Source organism: Meles meles, chromosome 15, assembly GCF_922984935.1.
Source record: "Meles meles chromosome 15, mMelMel3.1 paternal haplotype, whole genome shotgun sequence".
Classification (NCBI taxonomy): domain Eukaryota; kingdom Metazoa; phylum Chordata; class Mammalia; order Carnivora; family Mustelidae; genus Meles; species Meles meles.
Window position 1 is genome coordinate 8,567,255 of NC_060080.1, and position 25,169 is coordinate 8,592,423.

A 25,169-nucleotide genomic window follows, 5' to 3' on the forward strand; every position below is an offset into this window, starting at 1 on the left:
AGAGGGGTCTCCCACAGAGTCCCCACGTATACTCTGTAATGTCACTCTGCCTTCTTCCTCTATAGAACTTACCAATATTTAAATGATATTGGTTATTTTTTTTAACTTGATTAGAGCTAGTTTCCCCCTTCAAATGAGAACAATAGGTTATTTGAGGACATGAACATTACCTTGCTTATTGATTTAAGCCCAGCTTTAAATAGTGCTGGCACACTTAATAAATACTTCCAGAAAGAATAAATTAACAGGTTGTGAAAGCACATTTTTTTTTTCTAGGGACATCAAATGGTAGTCGTATCCCATGCACTGAGGTCAGAGTGGCAGCCAGCAGCCTTAGCAGAACTAACAATTGTGATAGACAGAGTAATGGCTCTGCAAAGATGTCCATGATCTAATCCCCAGAATCTATGACTATGTTACCTTATATGGCAAAGAGACTTTGCACATGTTGATAAAGTTAACCATCCCGAGATGGGGAAATTTCCCCAGGATATGTAGTGGGACCAATGTAATCACAAAGGACCACATGAGAGGAAGGCAAGAGGACTGGAGTCAGAGAAGATGATGAAACAGAGGCTTACAGGTGCACCCAGGAGCCAAGGAAGGCGGCAGCTTCCACAAGACAGAAAAGGCAAGGAACAGATTGTCTCCTGGAGCCTCCAGAAGGAATGCAGTTCTACTGACTGTCTTAGATGCAGGGGACCCATTTCAGATTTCTGACCACTAGAACTGTCAGATAATAAATTTGTGATGTTTTAAGCTACCGAGTTTGTGATGATTACTGTTACAATAGGAAATGAATATAACATTGTGGCCATCAGCAATGTCTGAGATTTCCAGGGGATCAGACATTGGCTGTACTGGGAGGTGGAACAGGAGGGAAAGAAATGATGATGCCCGGTGAGTGCTTCACGGATAGGCAGGGGCACACCTGTGGCTTCACCACTGCGTTGTCATTGCCTGACACCATACCAGATACAGAACATAGTAAGTGCCCGACAAACTGGTTCCTGAACAAACACATATGGTTTCTCTTGTAGACTCCCCGAATATTTAGAAGACATTTTGGGGAGGACTTGGAATGCTCAAAAGAGCGAGTGGAACAAATACAGAACGTCCTCAACAGCTGCAAGAGGTCCATCCTGACAGCATCCTGTTGTCAAAGCTCTAAATTTATGAATAAGAAAAGAGTGGGCTGGAGTGTTGATTTTATCGCAAATCACATTTTAATCAACAAGCACCTGTATTCTGTGTTTATCTTTCCATGAGAAATCTTTTACATGTCATTAATGCTACTTTTTTTTTTTTTAATGGAAGAGCTGTTTGGCACACAGAAACATTTTATCTTTCACAAAATGTGCTGTGGACACAGTGATGGGTGGTGAGCCTCAAACCACGGGAACACGTGGCTCCTGGGGAGAAGCTCGGTTGGCTGCTCCCCTCTCATCTGGTGGGCACAGTTTAGATGATGCCCAGCAAAGTGCAAATGGATACTTGTTATGAGTCTGTGGAATCTTTTGGGAATAGAAGAAATCACGGTGTTAAATCCTGACTCTGGGTCTGTGATTTATTATTGTGTGTCTAAAACAATCTGGCCCTGAGAAACATAGATTAAAATTTGGGGACTCCCTGAAGTATCAACAGATGGATGGAGGGCACTTGTCTGACTCTGTGATGTCTGGGGGTAATGACCGGGTGGCACTGTCCCTAGACAGGTGGAAAGGGAAGGAGGACGCCCTCATGGGTCACTTGTTGGTTTTAGGGATATGAATTTCCAGTAGCAATTTTTAGTGGCTCATATTTAAAAATACTTTTATTTTTGTCCCTACTGACCGTTTTCCTGGGTTTTGCTGCTCATTATTTCTTTCCTTTATGGAACTAGGATTTTTGAAACCTTTCAAATTCAGACCAGTGGCTTTGCTTCTGCCCTTCTCATCCCAAGAGAGTTCAATGAAGATTTAAGAGTGGCTTTTGGGTCTGCACTTATGGTTTTGTGACTTTTGTTTCATGCTGTCTGAGGAAGGCCTCTCCTCCAGTTGTCTAATAGGTTCTGACCGCTCTAGATGCCGCGACCCTGGGAATCGGTCACGCCGAGAAGGCAAGTAGCATTGACATCCACTCACCTTTGGAGACTTGCATGTAGAGTCTCTTGCAGAGAAATAGAGGTTGCGATTCAAAGTCAGTAACTGCCTCATCCCCCAGGATCACTGATTAGAACAGGCTGTTCCCTCAAGACCATTTCCATTTCGATGGCACACTTTGAACAGAACTGATACATTTTGGAAATGCAAATGGATTTAATTTGAACAAAGTGAGCGACAGGATGAGTTAGATTCTTACTTTTCACCAGTTGCTTCCTGGCACAATATTTCAGGCAGATGTTTTGGACAAAAAGATAATGCCAGGTTCACATCCTGATGATAAGGGTCACAATGCTGTTAAAGCCCAATTCCAAAATTACTTCCCCCATAGCGTGAGAGGGGAAGACTCTCAGACTGTCTAGGATCATCCTGCTCCCGATACAGTTTTTAGCATAAATGATCAAACTAAAAGCTTTGAAGAAAGCCAACATCTGTATAATTTCTTTACATACTATAATGTGCTTCCATAGACATTATTTTATTTTGTTATCCTCCTTGTTGATCCTAGAAGGAGAAATAAGGCATGAAGGGTGAAGACCTGGGAGGTATCTGATCCTCCTGGCTTGCCTTCAGCAAGGTCCTGCTTGGTCAGTCTAGGAAGAATCCCCTCTACCTCAGGGTCTCCACTTAGTAATTTTTCCATCCACTAACCCCCAAACCAGCTCCTTGGCTAAAAGTCCCTACTTCTCCTTCTTGTACTTGGAGTTGAGCCCAGTTCTATCCCAAGGTCTCTCTTCCCTGATTGCAATCGTTCTTGAATAAAATCTGTTTTTGCCACTTTAACTACTGTCCAGCTCCGGTTTTCATTAACAAGAGTCGATAGCAACGCTACTAATGATAGCTGACATCCGTATGACACGGAACAGTTGATGAAGCTTTTCTGAAACTTTTGTCTCACTTGAGCCACACAACCATGCTGTGAAGCAGGGATTAGAAATCCCGCTGTTTGGAAGAGGATACATGGCTCTACATCCATGTTGGCTTGCCTGCTGACATGGTGGAAGGTGTGGAGGGAAGAGCCATCCCAGGTCTGTCTGCCTCCTTTATCCTTTCAACTTGGACTCAAACAGTGAGATCTTTTTTTTTTTTTTTTTAATCTCCTGAGCACCAAGGTGGTTTCTGGAGACTTTGAGGGAAATGACGACAAAATTAAAAAAAGACCAAGATCTTTGTAAGTGCTTTATAGTTTACAAAATCCTTGCACGCACATACCCTTATGTGGAATTCTGGGAAGGAATCAAGTCCTGTTATTTTGCAAGTGAAGAAACCAAGTCTGAGGAATTAAGTAACATAGCCATGCTGTGGTCACCAAGGAAATGTGTAGCTCAGTCCTGTGACTTCAGAAGTTGTGATCTGTTAAACCACCTCTCTCAAAATAAGTCAGTTGCCTTCGATTAGAACAGAGGGACAAAGCAAGTTTTAATGGATTAACAAAACAAAAACAAAAAACTAAAACTGAAACAAGAAATGCAATAGTATACACTGGAAACTTCTTGTGTTTCTTGGAAACTTCTTGTGCTCCCTGCCCGTCTTCCCTCAACGGCCTCCAGCCTCATACTCACGCTGGTTTTCTCTGGAAGTTTTTGCTTCCATCATTTATATTAGAAGTAATCACCCTGTCTCTGGAAATTTCTCTCTCACATTCCCAGACACACAAGCTTTTCTGATTTCAGGATTTAAACTTTACTTGCTTTCTCATACTGTGCTTTAGAATCTAGTTAGTTTTATCTTGATGATATCATGAGACAAATATACTAAGGAATAAATTTGTGTTTTCTAACAGTCTACATTTGTCGTATCTGTCCCAAACCAAATATCAAACCAAAGCCTAATATGTGATGTACACACACATGTCTAGACAACTGGGTGCATTGCTAGTATCTATACAGAATATCCTCATTTTATATAGGTGTGTTTTATACAACACAGACAGAACTACAATCAGTACATATCTCAAAGAATAAAGAGTAACACGTGGAAGCTAATTTTCCCTAAACAGAAAACTCTTCACTATTTATCTTATTAAATTATACCTACTAACCTGCTAAAAATTAAACAGTACAGAAAAGTACATCAAATAAAATGGAAACTTTCTATGATCTATTTCCCTGAAAGAACTACTGGTAATAGTTTGGTAAATATATTTTTAGCTTTTAGATTTTTAAAAAAGATTTTATTTATTTATTTGGCAGAGAGAGAGAGATCACAAGCAGGCAGAGAGGCAGGCAGAGAGCGAGGGGGAATGCGAGCTCCCTGCTGAACAGAGAGCCCGGTGTGGGGCTTGATTCCAGGATCCTGAGACCATGACCTGAGCCAAAGGCAGAAGCTTAATCCACTGAACCACCCAGGCACGCCCCTAGATTTTTTTGATGTCTGTAAGTACATATATGTGAATAGTCTGTTATTTTCAATAGGAGTGGAGTTATAAACATTAATGTGTATTTTTAAATTTAACAACATATCAGGAAGATCTTCTCATCTCTATTTATATATCTAGCTATATAACCACACACTTACATATTCCTGTATTTATATCTATTTCTCGATATCCATATATTTCTGGGTCTATATGAGTATAGAATCTTTTTAGTTTGTATATCATATTACATAACCTAGATGTGCTATGATTTCTTTAACTGATTCCATATTGACAGATGGTTTGGACATCTCAGTGTCTCACTATTAAAAATAATGACGCAGGGACGCCTGACTGGCTCAGTTGTTAAAGCACGTGACTTTTAATCTCAGGGTTGTAGATTCCAGCCCACATTAGATGTAGATGTTACTTGAAAGAGAAAAAAACTTAAATGATGCAATGAATACATGGTATACATACATTTGAACAATTATTGGGTTACTTCCTTAGGCAAAATTTTCCCTAAGTAGAATTGCTATTCTGACATATACTGCCAAGTTGTTTTCCAGTAAAGTTTTGCCAATATACAACTTTCATCAGCAGGGTATGTGGGCTCCCTTCTCTATACCCCTGTCACAAAACTAAGCATCATCAATCTTTGAAATCTTCCGAGGCAGATTTTTTTACTTAATATAATTCTACTCTAGCTCTAATATTTTCCCTTGAGAAGATAATCCAATTGAAAGTGTGAAAAAAAATAAAGTCAACCACAGCAATAAATCTAAATGTAATGTCAATTAAAGCCATGCAGAGTGAGCTTGCTCAATGATGAATCATAAAAAACTGTTAGAAACATACACAAGATGAGATATTCTGTAAAATCTTTCCTTTGATTGAACAATGGTAGTGGTAGGAAACTCATAGAGACACTGAGCAACATGCAACCTGGCATTCAGCATGACTTTACAAATAAACAGGAAGGCATGGTGCTATTTGGAATAGTGTGTAACATAGAGAACAGAAGAGGAACTCTACACCATATACAGTCTGCATTCTTCATCTGGTCCTAATTATAGTGCAGGTGTATAATGCCTCATCTGTCTATCTGTTCTTCCATCATTATTCTATCTGTCCACACATTTACCTACGCATCTGTCTGTTATCCAATAAACACTATTGTGTCCATTGTGTTTATTGACTGGACAGTGTCAATTTCTGTGCCAGATGTCCTCATGACCCTGTGTCTCTGCCCCTCTCAGCTCTGCATGTCTGTGACTGGCTTCATACTGTAGATGAGATCTGACCTCCAGGAGGCCAGGTGACCACTATGGCTCTATCCCGTTATCCAAATATAACAGCCAAACAAAAGATGCTTATCTTTTTCACCTCTGTATTTCAATCCCAGGAAAGGAACTGATTAGCATTGCTTGTAACAGGTCCCCCACATAGAATAATTCTCTATGGTGGAAGGATGGAGTACTTTCAGTAGCTAACCTGGGTCCTTGGGCAGCCCCACTCTGAGAAGAGCATGCATTGTGGACATGATGAATAGGAAAAGGGGATCAGTAAACCGATTAGACAGAACTAGGGCTGTCGCTGTTTTCCATGAGAGGGAGTCGGTCATAGAGTGTGGGTGCTTCTGACTCCCGTGTGTGGTCCCAGGTAAACACTAGGAAGGGAATGTACCATGTGCTAAAAGGTAAGAATGGAATTGAAGGCGGAACAAAAGGCATTAGGTGGTTGGGAAATAATGAGTAATTTTGTTGGGCTGGAGGATATGATCTGTGGTGGGAAATAGTGGGCTCTGAGGTGGGAGAGGACGTCAGGAATGAGACGGCATGCTCAGAAGTTAGAATTTTATCTCCTTGGAAGAGTGATACAAGACAGCGTCCATTTCAGAAGATAGATGGAAAGACAGGGATTTGGGATGGAAAGACGAATGGGCTGATGGCAACACTGGCTTAGAAGCTGCTGCAGTTGTCCAGGTGACTGATGTAGGAAGGTAGGGAGATGGGGAGTCTTTGAGAAGAAAAAAGATCACATGATCAATAGCAAAAGAAATTTCCCAACTCCTTGAGGAATTTCATACTCAGGGCTGGACCTCCAATATCACCAGCACCTTGCTGGCCACCCCCAGGAGTTGAAGCTTGACTCTCTCTAGGTAAGACCTTTTTCTTCTCAGGCCCACCTGCAGGGAAACTGTGGCCATTTCATAGCTGTGCCCACATGATTTCTTGTCCCTGGCCGTGAATGGTAGCTTGTTTGCAGACGGAAAGACCAGTGGTGTGTGGACCATACTGAGCAAAGGGACGGTGAAGGGAGGTGAGATCTTGTGGCTATGCTCAGAATTCTGGATTTTGCTTTATCTGTGCTAGGAAGCCGCAGGTGAGATGTGAGCAGAAGAGAGCCTGATATGCAACTTATAGATGTTTCAGCAGCTTTTCTGCCTCTCATGAGGAGAAAAGACAGGCAGTGGACAATGAGGAGTGGGAATGGAATGAAAGCAGAGAGAGCTGTTAATCCCTGCTGTTCAAGCAAAGGACAATGGTGACTTTCATTGTGTCCATTTAACAGCAAGGAAATTGTAGCTCTTAGGATTTATACTATTGTCACAGCTTCTCTAGCCTTTGAAACACTTCTAGGATCTCAACTGATCAGTTTTGAATCAAATATGACTCACAAGACTCTAAGTGATATGCCCAAGAGCAAAATGGCAGTTAAGGGAAAGTTCTGGATTCAAAGTTTAGTTTGTCTGGCTCCAATACCAGGACACTTTCATCAGTCTTAGAATGCTGTTCATAATAAAACACTGGCTGATTTCTAGGAATCATTGTCCATTAAAGATATAATTTTGATTGATAATATTAATCAAAATAGAAATAAGAGAATATTGTCTTTCTTTTTTTCACATTGGATAACTTATTACTTCATTTTCAGATACTGGAATTATAACACTCATTTTCCAGAAGAAATTAAGTGTAATAACCAGGAAAAGGCACTTATAGGAATAACTGAAGCAATAACTAATATCCCTAATCAATAAAGATTGAATCTCTAATGTTTAATATTAAAGGAATGCTGATTTAATATCTAATATTTATTTAGTGCCTATTATGATTGGATACTACATGCTTTGCATATGTTATAACTAATCCCTGATACAAAATTTAAGCTGATAATACTTCCCCAAAATTATTGGTATAAAGAAAAAAATAAGGTGCACAGAGTTTACATAATTTGCCTCCAATCCTAAAACTGACAAATGGCAAAATAGGAATTAAAACAAAACTTTGAACTCTCTATGTGTGGAGGGGAGGGAGTCGGTTGTGGGATGCAGTGGTCTAGCTCCTTTGGAACTCTCTAATCCCTACCATCTTCCCCCACATCCATCAAATAGCACGCCCAGGACAAAAGCCCCAGGACTTAGTGTGCAGAGCCCATAGCTGTTTTATGAAGCCAGTACTGTAGGCGTAGGTCAGGATAGTTGAGTTGTGTATTGTTTTCTATGACTAAGAAATAGTCACTATCCCATCATGACAGTAGTTTGAATTGGAATAACCACATTGGAAAATAAAATAGATTTAAACAAGGTAGGTGGTGTGTATGTGTGTGTTGTGTGTGTGTGTTTTGTGTGTTTGTGTGTGTCACATAGAATGTAAGTAAACAGTTTTTATTCTCAGATTCTCTGATGTAGATGAAATGGTTGAAAACATGAAAGGAAAAAAAAATTACCCCTTTTGCAATACAATTTTTTCTTTCTTCCTAATTCTCTCTTTCTTTTATTTCCTTCCTCCACCCCCATTCAAATAATTCTGCTTTCCAATACCATTTTTGTTGTTCTTGATGTTATTGGGCTTGTCTGAGGGAGTGGAAACATTGTCTGGACTTTCACAGTTTAATAGCTGAGAAGGATAGACTTTTTCTTCTCATCTATCATTCATGGTTTGTTGCTGTGAGTTCACAAAGCCAGAAGCTTTCCAGAAGTGGAAAATAATATTGGGGAAGTAAACAGAGAAAGAAAGCTAGCCTTCTGAAAGAGACTCCTATTCATATAGGAGTCCTGCTGCCCATTCATATGACACGGCACAATCATTCTTTTGGTGGGTAGGAAGCAGAGAATGGATAGATAATTATACTCTCAAAGTTCTGTATTACCTTGTATGAAGGGTGAACACACAGTGGATGGACATGGCTTGCTTTTCTTAGCAATGGGAGGTCTTTACATCTGCAAATACCAGAAAACAATCTAAAGGATGCTACTAGTTGGAACATCTCAGAGAGCTTGGCATGGTCATGTCTGGTGTATAGAGCTAGTCATACTTTATCTCTCCTTCCAGCAAGTTGGTTTCAAAACAAATAAGCTGCAAGTAAGGAATATGTATGGAAAATTATAAATTATTGTATACCTAGAGTAGGTAAACTTCCCATGACACAGAAACTAAATTGTTAATCTCTCTCTCTTGGAGAGAGAGCCGGGGGCATGTATACAGCTTCTTTGTGAGCTTGGTGCCCACTCTTCATAATACCATGGACATCTGGAATGGCCATCCCTGTGACCCCCAACCTACAGGGCCTAGTTACTCTGATGCAGTATATCCATGGTCAATGTGATCGATACTCTGGCTCTAAGTTCTATTTCTCTTGCCTCCTTTATATCTTTAGCACTTATCTGCCTGATCGTGACCCTTTGAATTTATCTTATTTGAACCTGATGACCTAGATTTGAGCCTGAACCACTTAGTTTTCAACTGGTTCTGCGTTCAGACTAGACTGTAATTCTGAAAGTCTCTCATCTTAGCCATGCCTTGCTCCACTGCTGTGGATAAGCTGTGCTTTGTTCTTGGCCCTCAAACCCCTTAATCTTGGTCAGATCGGTAAAAGGGTAAAATCAAACTCTCAGAAATGCTCCATATAGATGAATATTTCCATCTCTGTCTTTATCATAGTTTTTATATCTATACCTTTTTTTTTCCATGTCGACCTTCTGATTTATCCTCATGATTCATTTTTTCATAGTAAGTCTTATCTTACTCTTCAGGCCAGATGTGTCCCTGACTCTGGACAGAGCTTCTTTCCCTTATCAGCTGTGATTTGGTTTTTCTTTGTTCTTGGAAACCACCTTCCCAGTTCAAGTGAGCTTTCTGGACCCCGTTCCTTGACATTGTCTTCAAAGGCAATGCCAACAATGAATTTGCATCGGAGTGCAAAAAGAATGTTGTCTTCTGTTCTTTGTGCACTCATGTGCACAACACCTATTAGACCTGGAAACATAATGCATTTAGTACAGGGTAGACAAAAATCATGGGCTGAATGAGAAATTGTTTTATGGCATATTGTCCCTGCAAGAGCCTAACAAATCCACAAGAAAAGTTTGCTTTGGTCAATAAGACACATCTTTATTGACTGATACTGGAATTGACCTGATAGTGCTACTATTATGGCAATGTGGCCTTACCATTAATTACTTTCATCTGGTGAATTTTTCTTCTTTTCAAATCTCAGCTGAAATATAACTTTTCTATTACATCTTCTAGGGGTTGTCCTTCCTGCTGGAATTAATTGTTCCTTTCTCTTATCTGGTTATGTTATTTTTATCTCTCTTTAGCACTTATTTGTTTTGCTTTATGTTATCATTAGTTATAAACATATTAAACATCAGTCTGTTCCTCACCTGTAAAATGGAGGTAATAATAGCATTTTTTGACCAGTACTATTGGCATGATTTTCAGGGAGGAAATTCCCCTCATCAAAAATAAACAACTAAATGAAACCTACCATGGTAATTAAAGAATTGCTCAGTAATCTATCACTAAAATTTTTCTGTAATCATGACATGAGGTCCAATTATTAGGTTGTGGATTTAGACATCCCACTAATAAACCTACTAATAAACCTGACTTAGAAAAAGCATATTGAGTATATTGAGCAAAAATAAATGTTTTTATGTATTAGTAATTTGGTGCACCCTGAGGGTAATTTTATACATATTCTACCTATCTCCAAGCATTGATTATATTTTGCAAAGTTTTTTAATCCTTTATGAATTTTTTTTAAAGATTTTATTTATTTATTTGACAGAGAGAGATCACAAGTAGGCAGAGAGGCAGACAGAGAGAGAGGAGGAGGAAGCAAGCTCCCTGCCAAGCAGAGAGCCTGATGTGGGACTCGATCCCAGGACCCTGAGATCATGACCTGAGCTGAAGGCAGAGGCTTAACCCACTGAGCCACCCAGGCGCCCCAATCCTTTATGAATTTTTATGTAGGTTTTCATTGGGAACATTTGTTTGAGTTCATTTTTGTAAATCAATGGTTAGGTTCTCTCCTTAAATCTGCATCACACATTACTTTTTAAAATTTTTTTAAATTTTTCATTGTATGAGTTTATTGTAATATATTTAACAAATTCCTTAATTTTGGATATACCTCGTTTCTCACATGTTTATATAGGTGTACATAAATTATTTTCATCACTTCCTTTATTTTTTAAATTTAAATTAATTTTTTTCAGTGATCCATAATTCATTGTTTATGCACCACACCCAGTGATCCATGCAATATGTGCCCTCCTTAATATCCATCACTGGGTTCACCCAGCCCTCCACCTCCTGCCCCTCTAAAACCCTCCGTTTGTTTCTCAGAGTCCGTAGTCTCTCACGGTTTGTCTCCCCCTCTGATTTCCCCCAACTCACCCAGTGATCCATGCAATATATGCCTCCTTAATACCCACCACCAGGCTCACCCATCCTCCCACCACCCTCCCTTCCAAAACCCTCAGTTTGCTTCTCAGAGTCCATAGTCTCTCATGGTTTGTCTCTCCCTCTGATTTCCCCCAACTCACTTCTCCTCTCCATCTCCCAATGTCCTCCATGTTATTCCTTATGCTCCACAAGTAAGTGAAACCATATGATACTTGACTCTCTGCTTGACTTATTTCACTCAGCATAATCTCTTCCTGTCCCATCCATGTTGGTACAAAAGTTGGGTATTCATCCTTTCTGATGGAGGCATAATACTCCATTGTATATATGGACCATATCTTCTTTGTCCATTCCTCTGTTGAAGGGCATCTTGGTTCTTTCCACTGTTTGGCGACTGTGGCCACTGCTGTTATGAACATTGGGGTACAGATGGCTCCCCTTTTCACTACATCTGTATCTTTGGGGTAAATACCCAGTAGTGCAATTGCAGGATCATAGGGTAGTTCCATTTTTAATTTCTTAAGGAATCTCCACACTGTTTTCTAAACTGGCTGCACCAACTTGCATTCCTACAAATATTGTAAGAAGGTTCCCTTTTCTCCACATCCTCTCCAACACTTGTTGTTTCCTGTCCTGTTAATTTTGGTCATTCTGACTGGTGTAAATGGTCTCTCAATGTGATTTTGATTTGAATCTCCCTGATGGCTAGTGATGATGAACATTTTTTCATGTGTCTGTTAGCCATTTGTATGTCCTCTTTGGAGAAGTGTCTGTTCATGTCTTCTGCCCATTTTTTGACATGATTATCTGTTTTGTGTGTGTTGAGTTTGAGGAGTTCTTTATAGATCTTGGATATCAGCCCTTTGTCTGTACTGTCATTTGCAAATATCTTCTCCCATTCCGTGGGTTGCCTCTTTGCTTTGTTGACTGTTTCCTTTGCTGTGCAGAAGCTTTTGATCTTGAAGAAGTCCCAAAAGTTCATTTTCACTTTGTTTCCTTTGCCTTTGGAGACATGTCTTGAAAGAAGTTGCTGTGGCCGATGTCAAAGAGGCTACTGCCTATATTCTCCTCTAGGATTTTGATAGATTCCTGCCTAACATTGAGGTCTTTTATCCATTTCGAGTGCATCACACATTACTTTGATGAGAAATTTATTTCAGACTTAAGAAGTCCTATCAAATGATGGTAATATGATGTTACATGGTAGCCAAATTTATTTTCATATTAGGTGAAAGGTCCTTAAAATGAAATAAATTTACTGTTTACTGTGGTGAAAACAAAGGAAGCAAAATAAGAATAACTGATAAATTTAGAGTTACAATATGTTTTAGTAAAAGAGTTTAGAGAATGGGCAGATTGTTTTAAAATAGATTTAAAAAAATCAATGTTGAGTGCGAAGAAATTGTCCACATTTGAGGTTGTAATTCTTAGCATCTACTTTGAAAAATTTTCATTTAGATAAAAATTAGAAGTGCTATACAATTTTTAAGAAAGTAGAATTTAGCATAATTGTCTGAAGATAAATTAGAAATTTAAAAAGTGAAAGTGAAAAAAGAGAATAAATTTGATGACAATATAAAAATACACAGAATCTGGGGCGCCTGGGTGGCTCAGTGGGTTAAAGCCTCTGCCTTCAGCTCAGGTCATGATCCCAGAGTCCTGGGATCGAGCCCCACATCAGGCTCTCTGCTCTGCAGGGAGACTGCTTCCTCCTCTCTCTCTGCCTGCCTCTCTGCCTAGTTGTGGTTTCTCTCTGTCAAATAAATAAAAAATAAAAAAAAATACACAGAATCATTGCAAAAGTAAAATCCATTTTGAATAATGGATTAAAATGCTGAGAGACTTATGAAAAGTTTGAGTACTGGCTCTGCACAGTATTGTGTACAAAAATCACCCCTATGTGAAGATTTCGACTGAGGAAACGTCTCATTTGGGTTAAATTCTTCTTATAAATTTACCTTTTAATTGTCATCAACTATCAGAAAAACAGGTGTCTTAGCACAGAATCCAGTCCAGTAATAATCACAAAGAGAATGATCACCTCCAGTGGGATAGTAGACCAATAGACCAGTATAGACCCTGGTGGTCTAAAGAGCCTGAGAGCCCACAGGGAAAGTTCCATGGCTCTTGAAACTCTATTTCTTTTATATAAAGTGCAGAAAATTACTTGAGCTGACATATTTAAAAATAATTTGTAAACGTAAAGCTTTGGACAAATGTACAAGAATATTACAATTCATTATTATCATTATCACTACTATAATGATTGAATCATGTTTCAATCTTACTTTAAAATATGATTTTCCTAGCTTTGAGTAGTGGCAGTATCGTAGCCAATGAGGTTTATTCGAGGCGCGATTATTGCTAATTAAAATATGATTTTCTTTTTTAGGTACAAGAAGCGCATTATAGCAGCTGCTAATGTACACACAGATACTTGCATGTAGTACTGAAAATAAACTCTCTTTAGTTCAACGTCTTGCACTAGTTAGTTACCTGTTCATGGGCACTAGGCCAGTTAATGCCTTCTGTGTATCATTCACTAAAGTACTTGATTAAATAGGTTCTTCAACTCATTCTTTGCTTCATTCATAGACTCATCCATTTATGGTTCTGTTTAACAAACATTTAATGAATGCCTATGTGTGCTAGGCCTTGGGCTAGGTGCTGTGGATTTAGCCATAAAAGAAATGGTCCTTATCCTTAAGGAGCTCACAATGACTGGAGTCACAAATGAAGAAAGAGAACAGTATGATGCAATGCAGGGGCGCTGTGTCTGTAGCAGCACATGGCTAGAAGGAAGAGAATAGCAGCATGAAACCCAGCCATAAGGATCAGAGGAAGACTCTTAGAGGAGATGACAGACAGACATCTGAGCTAGCTCTTGAAGAATAATAAAGCTAGGGAAGACAGAGGGGTGGCGGAAGAACATAAGATTTTTCTAATAAGCAACACCTCAAGTATCTTGTGCTAGTTTCATCTTAATGTGAGTTGAACTGAATTGAGCTGCCTTGAAGGCAAAAGTATTTTTTAAGTGTTTACAAGGTGGTGTGTGGTATCTGAAGTACAGAAAAGAGCTCTTCAGTTCATCAGTTCTCTTTCATGCTGCCCAGTTAATAATTGCATTCACTCTCAAAGCAGCTCATAAATATATTACCACTTCAGACCTATGAATTCAAAATGCATAAATGAAAAATGATCAGTGCTTCCTTCCTCACTGTGAATATTTTAAGTTCCAACATTAATATACTCATTTCTCTTTTATAAGCACCAAAATGAACATTGAAAATAATGGGTTTTGCTTTATTGATGTCAGAGAAACTACAGAAATGTAGAAACATTGAGGTTGCTTTTTTTTTTAAAAAACAACCAAATAAAATAAATTCTTGCCTCATGTGAAATGCTGTATTTTAATCTGAAATAAACCACAGGATATAAACATTATATTTACTTATATTAAAAAGAGAAATTTACGTAACATCTTTTACAGAACTGGATGAGATGGAACTGGCTCTTGGAGTGTGTTCAGAAATTGTTACTGATGAAAAGGCAGTGCAAAGGGTGACAGCAACTTTAGGAAGAGCACTGATATTAGAAATGATGGCACTGAGACTTCCAATGTTGAGAAAATGAAGGCCAAGGGAGGGAGTGAGAGCAAATATTTACCGAGCATTTGTTATGTTTCTGAAGCTTCACAGGGGTTGCTCTTATCCATGTTTCACAGATGAAAACTCCAAGGGTTAAAAACATGGAAGAACTTTCCCTGGGTCACAGAGTTTGGGCTAATCAGTGCTGGAGGTCAGTCTTCTGTCTATCACACCCCTGATCCTGGGAAGTTTTTCTTATGCTATTTCACTGTATTAAAAGAAGACAGTAGAATAGAAACAAATATTTTGAAGAAGAGGAGAGAATAGGCATTTAGACCAAAGAGCCACAATCACTTCAGTTAAATGGGGAGCAGGTCCTGTAAGAGTGAGGAGTGGAGACTTAGGGGGACAAAGCTACTGTTCTCCTGGGCATCAGGTGAACTAAGATATGATGATCATTTGGACTTTATGAAACACTTACTTTACTAAAGAAAAATAATAAAAAGGAAAGTTTTTTAGAAATGAGTTATGATTTTGGTGTGAAAAATGTGGCCACCGTAGGACAATTCTCTTTGTAACAGAAAGTCATGAACAAATGGGTAATTCACCCAGTTCCTTCTAATTTGCAGTGCTTTGTGTGTGTGTGTGCGTGCCTGTGCATGTTTGCATATGTACGTGTATGTATGAGTAAGAGTCGACTTTTTCTCAAGCACAACACCTCAACAAAGCCTGAAGATGACTGATGCACTCTCTCCATAAGTCCTTGCCCTTTGCTACCAGTAAAGATGAACGGTCCACTGTTCTATTTCATTTTTTCCACCTGGCTCGTCATGCAGAAGGTTAGTCATTACTCTCTAATAATATTGGATTAGGACTCCATGAATTTGTCTCTCAAAGAGAATTATGTTTTACCTGCAAACTTCTAGGGGACATAATATAAAGCTCTGAATCTTGAATGGCCCAAGCCAGGAGAAGGAAGAACTGAACTAATGGGAGTAAAAGGGGTTGTTTGGAAGACCTCACATTGCACCGCAAAGGTGGAGATTAATACAATCAGGAAGAACAATTATGATCAAGGCTCTCTGGTGCAGTCAACAACCTCTTCAGTATCTTATAAAGTTCCAGGATTTCCACCTTCTGAGATGAACTCTCTTGGACCCAAGTATTTAAGTGCTCTTCATGCCGGTACGCCTTGAAATGAAGTTACATTTTAAGCCAATGTCAAGGATAATGTTATCATTCAGACAGGGAGGAAGGAGATGAAAGAGTCAAAGGGCTCCTCTTTTCTGATTTTGCCACAAGCTAGGCTTACATATAGACGATTGAAATTGAGCCTGATCAATGTCACTCTGTCTTGTGATAGTAAGCACTCTGTTCAGCTTTAATATCCAGTATGGGTTTCATCACCCTTGGACACTATCTTATTGGTTTCTTTGTGCCTATAAAAGATGGTCTTTAAAGTCTGTCTTATAAAGACAATGTGGTGTGGTCACAAGACATAGCATCCTCAGACACAGGATTTGGTTTAATTATAGGCTCTACAGCTTTCTGGCAGCTTGACCTTCATCCTCACTGTCCCTGATCCATGGCCAAGTTCAAGCCATTGTCACTCCTTCTTTGGACTTTTAATGGTCCTCTTGTCTCTGGTCTCTTACTCTTTGGTTTAGTCAGCTGCTATTACTGAACAACCTGTCTAGCCCACAGACTTTACCATTTCACTGTCCTGCTTAATTAAAAAAAAAAGATTCCTCATTACCTAAAAAATTAAATGTGAACTAGAAGACCCCCCCTTTTTTTTTTTTTTTAAAGATTTTATTTATTAATTTTGACAGAGAGAGATCACAAGTAGGCAGAGAGGCAGGCAGAGAGAGTGAGAGGGAAGCAGGCTCCCTTCAGTGCAGAGAGCCCGACGTGGGACTCGATCCCAGGACCCTGAGATCATGACCTGAGCCGAAGGCAGTGGCTTAAACCACTGAGCCACCCAGGCACCCTTGACCCCCCCTTTTTTTTAAAAAGATTTTATTTATTTATTTGTCAGAGAGAGAGAGACAGAGAGAGAAAAATCACAAGTAGGCAGAGAGGTAGGCAGAGGCAGAGGGAGAAGCAGGCTCCCTGCCGAGCAAGGAGCCCGATATGGGACTCGATCCCAGGATGCTAGGATCATGACCTGAGCCGAAGGCAGCCGCTTAACCAACTGAGCCACCCAGGCGTCCCCTAGAAGGCCCTTTTTGATCTGGTTCCTGTCTCCTTCTTCAAGTGACCCCTCCCACCTTGCTCTCTACTGCCATGGATCAGGCCCTATGTAGTTTCTTGATAAGGAAGGGTATTTTATTCTTCTGTGTTGTGTTTGCTTAATGGTCCTTAGGATGCAGCTTCAACAGATTATTGACTTTCCAGAACCCCTCTTTTTGCTTCTCATTTTAGTTATGGTTAATTCCTTTTTGGTTTTATATTGAAACTTACACAGACCTTCACTGCTCTCAGTTCTTTAAACACTCACTACACTGCAATGATATGTTTATGTGAATGACTCATAGATGGACAGACTGTAAAATGTATCCTCTCAATGGAAGAACCAAGTACAGAGTCTGGCACTGCACTTCCGGTCAGACAGTATTTATTAAATGAATGACATTATTTAAGCCTTCGTATCTTAAAAACTCTAATTTACAAAATAAAAGGAATGACCACTCTTGTCTCATGGAGGGGTTGTGAAGATAAAATTTTAAAAAAATGTGAAAAAGAACTTTTCAATTATAAAGATTATTATGAATCTTAGTTTTTATTATGTTAATATAGGTACTGGGAATAAAGCTCTCTCTTTATCTAATGGGCTTCAAAGCCTCCAAAAGTCAGGAATTGAACTAAGGCTTAAGGATTCCTGTAATATATAATGTTTAGTGTAATTATTAAAATTTCTACCTGCTGATTAGGCACAGACTGCTTTTTAATTACCTTAGCTTCAGGAAAAAAAAAAAGAGATCCATTAAGAAATGAAAGCTTCCTAACAGCTTGTTATAGCATTGTTTGTTCACAACTACTAGCAAATGTATTTTGCCGAGTGCTTCAAATCCAGTTTCTAAAGACTGAGCCACATCTAGTAATCATTTCATAAATATTAATGGAGAACATGCAAGTGGAAAGTTAAATTAAAATGCTACCAAATGGCCAGCAGGCAGCAGAAAATGAGCAGGAATCTCTAATCAGTGGAATTCATGGTTGTATAACTTTTATCCTCCCATTAGAGTACAAAACAGAAGTTGATTTTTCTCCCACTTAAAATAAGTTCATGTTGAAGGGAAAATGCAAATCAACTCAATTACTGAGAGATTTAGAAGGAGCTATTCTTTAGGACAAGTCTCCTTTCCCTGGTCTTGGGTAGATGCATTTGGCTGGACTCATAGACTTCATGACTGACTGTGGTCTTCTCATTGGGTTGCATGGAGAAACTTCAGAAGATCTTGGGAAATGAGAGAATAAGCCACATTTTACATTCATTATTAGTTTATCATTTTTAAATTCTGGAGTTTTTGTGAAACTGTATTTTAATCAGTGTGTTGAAAATAAGATTGATAAAAAGATTTCAAATTGGGATACAGGAAGAATATAGAGTTCTGATTAACTGGGCTCAGTGTTGCTGTAGCATTTAATTTTAGATTATTTTTAGTATCAGCATCAGATATCCCATATTATATTCATTCACTCATTTGTCCACCTATTTTACAAATGTTCACTGAGTGCCTACTATGGACCGTGTCTTGTGCTAGGCATTGAGAACGAAAAGTTGAGTAAGACATGGTCACATGGTTTCTTCTCATACAGATTTCTTAGTCTAATAAGCAATTATTGCATAGATTTGTCTTGGTATTGAAGAATTTATTAGAAGTAAAGCATTTAGAACAGTTTTGACATACAGTATTGACTTACAAGCATTGTGTGGTGGTAAGGGCAGGGCAATCACAATAGGAGGGAATAGTGTAGAATGAAAATGCATACACTGGGAAGAATCAGACCATGATGGCTTCATATTCTGTGCATATTTTTCTTATGAGAAAAGAGGAATGATTGGAGAATGGAAAGCAGGAGAGTGAGGGTATCATTCAAGTGTTCCAGAAAGTTCCATAAAGACCTGTATGGAGGATGAAATTAAGCTGACAAAGGCCAAAAGGCTCAGGACTATAAGGCAATTAAGTTAGGTGAGGAGAAAGAAGGCAGGGGACTGAACAAAGAGAATAGCATGCAAGAGGAATGATGAGGAAAATAGTTGAGATTTTTAGGATGGGAATTGGTAAATATTAGTAATTCATCAAAAATGAAAGGCAGTGGGGGAAGTTGTGGATTCACTATAGATGCCAAGTTTCTAGAATAAGCGGATGGTAGGCAGTAGAGCATTAAAAGAAAAAAAGTGAAAGTGAAAAAAGGGTGTTTTTGATAATCATGTCAAAAAATGGGAAGAAGACATGAACAGACACTTCTCCAATGAGGACATACAAATGGCTAACAGACACATGAAAAAATGTTCATCGTCATTAGCCATCAGGGAGATTCAAATCAAAATCACATTGAGAGACCATTTACACCAGTTAGAATGACCAAAATTAACAGAACAGGAAACAACAAGTGTTGGAAAGGATGTGGAGAAAGGGAAACCTTCTTACACTATTGGTGGGAATGCAAGTTGGTGCAGCCATTTTGGAAAACAGTGTGGAGATTCCTTAAGAAATTAAAAATGGAGCTACCCTATGACCCTGCAATTATACTACTGGGTATTTACCCCAAAGATACAGATGTAGTGAAAAGGGGGCCATCTGGGGGCACCTGGGTAGTTCAGTGGGTTGGGGCCTCTGCCTTTGGCTCAGGTCATGATCCCGGGGTCCTGGGATCGAGCCTTGCATAGGGCTCTCTGCTCAACAGAGAGCCTGCTTCCTCCTCTCTCTGCCTGCCTCTCTGCCTACTTGTGACCTCTCTCTGTCAAATAAATAAATAAAATCTTTAAAAAAAAAGAGGGGCCATCTGTACCCCAATGTTCATAGCAGCAGTGGCCACAGTCGCCAAACTGTGGAAAGAACCAAGATGCCCTTCAACAGAGGAATGGACAAAGAAGATATGGTCCATATATACAATGGAGTCTTATGCCTCCATCAGAAAGGATGAATACCCAAATTTTGTACCAACATGGATGGGACAGGAAGAGATTATGCTGAGTGAAATAAATCAAGCAGAGAGTCAAGTATCATATGGTTTCACTTACTTGTGGAGCATAAGAAATAACACAGAGGACATTGGGAGATGGAGAGGAGAAGTGAGTTGGGGGAAATCAGAGGGGGAGACAAACCATGAGAGACTACGGACTCTGAGAAACAAATGGAGGGTTTTAGAGGGGAAGGAGGTGGAGGTCTGGGTGAACCCAGTGATGGGTATTAAGGAGGGCACATATTGCATGGATCACTGGGTGTGGTGGATAAACAATGAATTATGGATCACTGAAAAAAACTTAATTTAATTTAAATTTAAAAAATAAAGGAAGTGATGAAAATAATTTATGTACACCTATATAAAGATGTGAGAAACAAGGCATATCCAAAATTAAGGAATTTGTTAAATATATTACAATAAACTCATACAGTGGAATGGTTTTGGAAGGGAGGGTTGTGGGAGGATGGGTGAGCCTGGTGGTGGGTATTAAGGAGGCATATATTGCATGGATCACTGGGTGTGGTGCATAAACAATGAATCTCAGAACACTGAAAAAATAAAATAAAAAAAAGAGGGGTGTGTTTTGGTGAAAAGACTGAGTTCACAGCTTTCCTAAGAATTGTATTACTAAATAGAAAATGCACTCGGCTGGATTCAAATTCTGCCAAACCAGCTGTGTAATTTTTGGATGAGACAATTTACCTTTTTGGATTTCCATTCCCAAACTCACAAAGTGGGGTTAATGCTATCCTAATTCAAAGGCTGTTGAGAAAGTGGATGGAGATAATGTATATGACAGAACTTCGTATGTGCTAGTGGATCTGACTCTGAGGAGTGATGAAGATTTCACACTGAATAATTTGTTATTTGGGAGAATTGTCCCAAAAGGCAAGAGTTACTCATATACTTACTCATTCAGACACCCTAGTATTCATTTATTTATTCATTCATCTATTTGGCAAGAATTGGCTGAAACTTATCTGTGGATAGCTAATATGTCAGGAACTTTGACAAGAAGGATTTGCTTTGATAAGGAAGGATCTCTTTGGGTGCCAAATGTATCTTTGTCCTAAAACCACTATCAGATTTACTTTGATGTTATCTGTAACCCTCCTTAGTAGGATGAGAATGTAACAAAGATGTCCCTCAGGATTTCAAAGGATCCAACACTGACCCTTCACATAGCTATTATGACAACAGAAGGTAGCACTGGATGGGTCCCAATGAGTCAATATTCCTTTTCAATTTGAATGGAATTAATTGGTGGAAGAATTGTTATTAATAACAATAATACTACTAGTAACTAAAATCTATTAGTTATTTTCCAATGAATAATTCTTACATCTACTATCTCAATTAATTCTGTGAGATAGGTTCATCCTGTCTAGTCCCCAGAATTTACAGATGAGGAAACTGGGACTAATAGAGATTAAATATCTTGGTCAAAATCATGTATTTATTAAGCAATAGAGCTGAGACTGATGCCTAGGTTTGTAAGAATGCAACTACTATTATACTAGCTTGTAATGTATTCATTTTTTAAAAGATTTTATTTATTTATTTGACAGAGAGAGAGAGAGGGAAGACACAAACAGGATGGAGCAGCAGCAGCAGCAGAGAGAGAGAGAGAGAGAAGCAGGCTCTGCACTTAGCAAGGAGCCTGATGCAGGCTCATTCCTGGAACCCAGGAATCAGACATCTGACTGAAGTCAGGCACTTGACAGACTGAACCACCCAGGGGCTCCAGTTGGTAATGTATTCCAATTGAGTCAAATATTAATGGAGTATGTTGCACTTATTTCAATATGTTTAGAAAGTAATATTATCTTGATCTCCCTAATCTGGGTCAATTTCCTCTTCTGTATATATATTTTGTACATACCTCTCTTTTTAGCATATAGCATACTCTTCTGTAGTTCAATTGACTTACTTCTTTGTATCCTTTCCTGTAATATGAACTTTTTGGAGGCAGGGACCATGTCTCATGATCTTGTACTTGGCAAACAATGAACAGTTGGAACATATTTGAGGAATGAATGTGTGTGTGTGTGTGTGTATATATATATATATATACACATACATACATATACATATATACTACAGATTAAAACAATTTTCTATCACTCATCAAAAGCTTTTTGCCTTTGGTACAACTAAGGATTTATGTAGATGGTTATATTTTAACTGACATAGAATTACTTATTTAGGTTTCAAAGTCTTTTCAAAAGCTGTCTAGTCTGGAAAGCCCATGATGCACAATTATTAACTATATCCTTTATATTTCCACATCATAGCCTATATTGCTGTATTATTTATTTTACAAAATTGTAATTATTTATCTTTTCTCATTTCATGTATCTAGATTTAGCTGTACTGATATTGACCTCAGCTGACAGAGCTGCATGGAGACTGTGTGGTTGTGCCTTCCCAGGAATAAAGATGCTGCATCCCTTTCAGCCAGTGCCCTTTTCTCCACCTTCAGGTGAAAGCCTTTCCCCACTGAAGCCAGTATGAAAAGGCTGGAAAAGGTGAATGTACCATCATATGCACAGACAGCAGTGCAAAGCCATAAGAAAGATGAAAAGACATAACACCAGCAAAGGAACATAACAATTTTCCTGTAAATGACCCTAATGAAATGGAGATCTGCAAGTAACCTGAAAAATAAATCAAAATAAATTTTAAGAAAGCTCAGTGAGATTCAAGAGTACACGGATAGACATTTCAATGAACTCAGGAAAACTATATCTGAGCAAAATGAGAAGTTCAACAAAGAGACACATATCATAATAAAGAACCAAACAGAAATTTTAGATCTGAAGAATACAATAAATAAAATGAAGCAATAAAGTAGAGAGCTTTAGTATCTGGCTCAATAAGGCAAAAGAAAGAATCTGTGAACTTGAAGAATTACTTAATATCTTTTGATATCTAGTCAGAGGAGAAAAGCAAAAATTAGAATTAAAAAGAAGAAAGCCTATGAATATTATGGGATACAAGAAGGAGAACAATATCCACATTATGGGAGTCCCAGAAGGAGAAGAGAGAGAGAGAAAGGGACAGAAAATTTATTTAAGGGAATAATGCCTATGAACTCCCCAAATCTGGGGAAAGATATGGCCATGCAGGCACATAAAGTTCAAAGAGTCCCAAACAGAGATTTTCACCAAGACACAGTATAATCAAGCTCTCAAAAATCAAAGAAAAGAGAAAATTTTGAAAACAAAAAGAGAAAGAATATTCATCAAATATAAGGGAATACCAATAAAGCTTTCAGCAGTTTCTCAGCAGAAACGTTGTAGGCCAGGAGAGAATGGGATGATATGTTCAAAGTGCTCAAAAAAACAAAACAAAACAAAAACAACAAAATACCCTGCCAACCAAAAATACTTTACTCAGAGCCCTTTAAAATTTTTTTTTAAATTTTTTTCCCATTTTATTTATTTTTTTCAGCATAACAGTATTCATTGTTTTTGCACAACACCCAGTGCTCCATGCAAAACGTGCCCTCCCCATCACCCACCACCTGTTCCCCCAACCTCCCACCCCTGACCCTTCAAAACCCTCAGGTTGTTTTTCAGAGTCCATAGTCTCTTATGGTTCACCTCCACTCCCCAATGTCCATAGCCCCCTCCCCCTCTCCCAATCCCACCTCCCCCCAGCAACCCCCAGTTTGTTTTGTGAGATTAAGAGTCACTTACGGTTTGTCTCCCTCCCAATCCCATCTTGCTTCATTTATTCTTCTCCTATCTCCCTAACCCCCCATGTTGCTTCTCCATGTCCTCATATCAGGGAGATCATATGATAGTTGTCTTTCTCCGATTGACTTATTTCACTAAGCATGATACGCTCTAGTTCCATCCACGTCGTCGCAAATGGCAAGATTTCATTTCTTTTGATGGCTGCATAGTATTCCATTGTGTATATATACCACATCTTCTTTATCCAGTCATCTGTTGATGGACATCTAGGTTCTTTCCATAGTTTGGCTATTGTAGACATTGCTGCTATAAACATTTGGGTACACGTGCCCCTTCGGACCACTATGTCTGTATCTTTAGGGTAAATACCCAGTAGTGCAATTGCTGGGTCATAGGGTAGTTCTATTTTCAACATTTTGAGGAACCTCCATGCTGTTTTCCAGAGTGGTTGCACCAGCTTGCATTCCAACCAACAGTGGAGGAGGGTTCCCCTTTCTCCGCATCCTCGCCAGCATCTGTCATTTCCTGACTTGTTAATTTTAGCCATTCTGACTGGTGTGAGGTGATATCTCATTGTGGTTTTGATTTGTATTTCCCTGATGCCGAGTGACGTGGAGCACTTTTTCATGTGTCTGTTGGCCATCTGAATGTCTTCTTTGCAGAAATGTCTGTTCATGTCCTCTGCCCATTTCTTGATTGGATTGTTTGTTCTTTGGGTGTTGAGTTTGCTAAGTTCCTTATAGATTTTGGATACTAGCCCTTTAAAATTTTTATTTTATTTTTGCCATTTGTTTTTCAGCCTAGAACCCTTGGCCAAATGGATTGGATTCTCTGTTACAGTTTCCTCATCACTTTCCAAAAATATAGTGGATATGAACTCTACTGGATCATGATGTTCAATGACCAAAATTTGATTTTTCATATATTTAGTATTTTTCATATATTTTCATATATATTTCATTATATTTTTCATATATTTAAATCTGCAGAATCAGAAAGAAGTCATCTGAAGTAGTCCCTGAAAAGTCAGACAAAGTTAGGAAACACAGAAGAAATTTCTAATTCTTCTACCAAGGCCAGGCATTTGGGGAGCATAATCATTGTGTTCTGTGATGGGGATCAGGAATGCAAGGCCCTGGACTTCAGCTGCTATTCTCAGTAGATATTCCTGCTTCCCTTCTGGATTCTGTGAAACTTCTCTATGACTCTGAAAACAAATCCAGAATTTTGCTTATGTTAGTGTGAGTAAGTGTCTATCTCTTGCAATAGGAATAGTCTCTGACTAGTATACACTCTTAGTCATTGTTCTTCCACCTATAAAATTTCCAAAAAATAAGTGCTTTTGAAATGTACTAAATGGGATAACATGTATAGATGTCCACTACAGAACTTGGCACTTGGGAGTCATCTTTAGCTATTGAATCTTTTCTTCCTGATAGAAGGTAGAGCTAGAAGGTATTTAATATATCTACAAGCCCAAACTTCTACTG

The 25,169-nt window shown here is 38.7% G+C and overlaps 1 pseudogene; it reads left to right on the top strand.

Moving 5' to 3' along the window:
- Positions 1-13,502: 13,502 nt before the first annotated feature.
- On the top strand, positions 13,503-13,678 carry LOC123926230 (annotated as a pseudogene).
- The last annotated feature ends 11,491 nt before the right edge of the window (positions 13,679-25,169 follow it).